Raw genomic sequence first — 4,273 nt, forward strand, 5'->3', positions numbered from 1 at the left:
CGACGTTTGAATCTGTCGGGTCGGACCGCCGAATCCCGCGGGATTTCGGGATCGAATCTGCGGGTGGAATCGGCACCTCGTCCCGCTGTCCGGTTCCCCCCCGTCGACTGCAACGGGTTTCCGAGGCCCGTCGGTCAGGCGCGGTTCGCTCCGCAATCCGCCGGCCGATCGGCACCGGGCGGGGCTCTACGGAAAGAGGGGACCCTCCGGCGTCGAGTGCCGGCGCACCGACCCCGCAGGCTGACCGGGAAGGTTAAGACTCACCCCGCTGAATGCCCGGCCCCGGGCACCCTCCGGCGCCGGGGCCATAACTTCGGGGAGGGAGGTCCGAGCTCCGCGCGGTCGACGGCAGGTGAAAGGGGCCGGTGCGCCGCGGAAGGCGACAGCAGTCCCGTCAGGCTGCACCTCTGCTCGGGCGAACGGCGTCAGGAAAAGGGGAGAGCACTTCCCCACCGATAGCTCCGGAACGCCCGGACCCATTGGCCCGCGGCACCGGTGGCTGCTAGAGGGCCTCCGGCGCCGTCAGCCGGGGTACGTCCCAGGCCGGCCGGACGGCGGGCAGCCGGAGGCAACGGCCTGGAACGGAGCCAGACTTGAGTCGTTCCGTGTGCCGTGGGCAAAAAGGCAGGGCTGCGGGTCAGCGCAGTTTGGCAAACCTAGCCGCAAGTGCGGGAAGGGCGGAGGAGCACACGGACGCCGCCTTCCCAAACTGAGCCCAAAGTGCCCAGGCATGCCCCCTTGATCTCGCCTAATCAGTGAGCCCAAAATAATTTCAGAGTGTGGAAACCTGATCCAAAAAGGTCGAAAAGAACGGCCAGAGATCAAGTCCGAAAGGGGAAATCAGTAACAAGCAAGCAGAGTAATCATTAACCAAAAAGCGCAAAATTATGTTAAAAGTGTGAAATCATTAACCAAAAAGTCGAAAATAATGTCCAGAGACCAAGTCCGAAAGTACAAATAATTAACCAGTAAGCAGAGTCATCATTAACCAAAAATCGCAAAAGTAAGTAAAAAGTGTGAAATCATTAACCAAAAATCGCAAAAGTAAGTAAAAAGTGTGAAATCATTAACCAAAAACTCGAAAATAATGTCCAGAGACTAAGTCCGAAAGGGCAAATGGTTAACCAGTAAGCAGAGTAATCATTAACCAAAAATCGCAAAAGTAAGTAAGAAGTGTGAAATCATTAACCAAAAATCGCAAAAGTAAGTAAAAAGTGTGAAATCATTAACCAAAAACTCGAAAATAATGTCCAGAGACCAAGTCCGAAAGGGCAAATGGTTAACCAGTAAGCAGAGTAATCATTAACCAAAAAGGGCAAAAGTAAGTAAAAAGTATGAAATCATTAACCAAAAAGCACAAAATTAAGTTAAAAGTGTGAAATCATTAACCAAAAAGTCGAAAATAATCTCCAGAGACTAAGTGCGAAAGGGCAAATGGTTAACCAGTAAGCAGAGTCATCATTAACCAAAAATCGCAAAAGTAAGTAAAAAGTGTGAAATCATTAACCAAAAACCCGAAAATAATGTCCAGAGACTAAGTCCAAAAGGGCAAATGGTTAACCAGTAAGCAGAGTAATCATTAACCAAAAATCGCAAAAGTAAGTAAAAAGTGTGAAATCATTAACCAAAAACTCGAAAATAATCTCCAGAGACTAAGTCCGAAAGGGCAAATGGTTAACCAGTAAGCAGAGTAATCATTAACCAAAAGGCGCAAAAGTAAGTAAAAAGTATGAAATCATTAACCAAAAAGCGCAAAAATATGTTAAAAGTGTGAAATCATTAACCAAAAAGTCGAAAATAATGTGCAGAGACTAAGTCCGAAAGGGCAAATGGTTAACCAGTAAGCAGAGTAATCATTAACCAAAAAGCGCAAAAATATGTTAAAAGTGTGAAATCATTAACCAAAAACTCGAAAATAATGTGCAGAGACTAAGTCCGAAAGGGCAAATGGTTAACCAGTAAGCAGAGTAATCATTAACCAAAAATCGCAAAAGTAAGTAAAAAGTGTGAAATCATTAACCAAAAACTCGAAAATAATCTCCAGAGACTAAGTCCGAAAGGGCAAATGGTTAACCAGTAAGCAGAGTAATCATTAACCAAAAGGCGCAAAAGTAAGTAAAAAGTATGAAATCATTAACCAAAAAGCGCAAAAATATGTTAAAAGTGTGAAATCATTAACCAAAAAGTCGAAAATAATGTGCAGAGACTAAGTCCGAAAGGGCAAATGGTTAACCAGTAAGCAGAGTAATCATTAACCAAAAAGCGCAAAAATATGTTAAAAGTGTGAAATCATTAACCAAAAACTCGAAAATAATGTGCAGAGACTAAGTCCGAAAGGGCAAATGGTTAACCAGTAAGCAGAGTAATCATTAACCAAAAAGCTTAAAAATATGTTAAAGTGTGAAATCATTAACCAAAAACTCGAAAATAATCTCCAGAGACTAAGTCCGAAAGGGCAAATGGTTAACCAGTAAGCAGAGTAATCATTAACCAAAAAGGGCAAAAGTAAGTAAAAAGTATGAAATCATTAACCAAAAAGCACAAAATTAAGTTAAAAGTGTGAAATCATTAACCAAAAACTCGAAAATAATGTGCAGAGACTAAGTCCGAAAGGGCAAATGGTTAACCAGTAAGCAGAGTAATCATTAACCAAAAAGCGCAAAATTATGTTAAAAGTGTGAAATCATTAACCAAAAACTCGAAAATAATGTCCAGAGACCAAGTCCGAAAGTACAAATAATTAACCAGTAAGCAGAGTCATCATTAACCAAAAATCGCAAAAGTAAGTAAAAAGTGTGAAATCATTAACCAAAAATCGCAAAAGTAAGTAAAAAGTGTGAAATCATTAACCAAAAACTCGAAAATAATCTCCAGAGACTAAGTCCGAAAGGGCAAATGGTTAACCAGTAAGCAGAGTAATCATTAACCAAAAATCGCAAAAGTAAGTAAAAAGTGTGAAATCATTAACCAAAAATCGCAAAAGTAAGTAAAAAGTGTGAAATCATTAACCAAAAACTCGAAAATAATGTCCAGAGACCAAGTCCGAAAGGGCAAATGGTTAACCAGTAAGCAGAGTAATCATTAACCAAAAAGGGCAAAAGTAAGTAAAAAGTATGAAATCATTAACCAAAAAGCACAAAATTAAGTTAAAAGTGTGAAATCATTAACCAAAAAGTCGAAAATAATCTCCAGAGACTAAGTGCGAAAGGGCAAATGGTTAACCAGTAAGCAGAGTAATCATTAACCAAAAATCGCAAAAGTAAGTAAAAAGTATGAAATCATTAACCAAAAAGCACAAAATTAAGTTAAAAGTGTGAAATCATTAACCAAAATGTCGAAAACAATGTCCAGAGACTAAGTCCGAAAGGGCAAATGGTTAACCAGTAAGCAGAGTAATCATTAACCAAAAAGGGCAAAAGTAAGTAAAAAGTATGAAATCATTAACCAAAAAGCACAAAATTAAGTTAAAAGTGTGAAATCATTAACCAAAATGTCGAAAACAATGTCCAGAGACTAAGTCCGAAAGGGCAAATGGTTAACCAGTAAGCAGAGTAATCATTAACCAAAAATCGCAAAAGTAAGTAAAAAGTATGAAATCATTAACCAAAAAGCACAAAATTAAGTTAAAAGTGTGAAATCATTAACCAAAATGTCGAAAACAATGTCCAGAGACTAAGTCCGAAAGGGCAAATGGTTAACCAGTAAGCAGAGTAATCATTAACCAAAAAGGGCAAAAGTAAGTAAAAAGTATGAAATCATTAACCAAAAAGCACAAAATTAAGTTAAAAGTGTGAAATCATTAACCAAAATGTCGAAAACAATGTCCAGAGACTAAGTCCGAAAGGGCAAATGGTTAACCAGTAAGCAGAGTAATCATTAACCAAAAATCGCAAAAGTAAGTAAAAAGTGTGAAATCATTAACCAAAAAGCGCAAAAATATGTTAAAAGTGTGAAATCATTAACCAAAAACTCGAAAATAATGTGCAGAGACTAAGTCCAAAAGGGCAAATGGTTAACCAGTAAGCAGAGTAATCATTAACCAAAATGCGCAAAAGTAAGTAAAAAGTGTGAAATCATTAACCAAAAATCGCAAAAGTAAGTAAAAAGTGTGAAATCATTAACCAAAAACTCGAAAATAATCTCCAGAGACTAAGTCCGAAAGGGCAAATGGTTAACCAGTAAGCAGAGTAATCATTAACCAAAAATCGCAAAAGTAAGTAAAAAGTGTGAAATCATTAACCAAAAACTCGAAAATAATGTCCAGAGACTAAGT

Source organism: Heterodontus francisci, unplaced genomic scaffold, assembly GCF_036365525.1.
Source record: "Heterodontus francisci isolate sHetFra1 unplaced genomic scaffold, sHetFra1.hap1 HAP1_SCAFFOLD_2169, whole genome shotgun sequence".
Lineage (NCBI taxonomy): Eukaryota > Metazoa > Chordata > Chondrichthyes > Heterodontiformes > Heterodontidae > Heterodontus > Heterodontus francisci.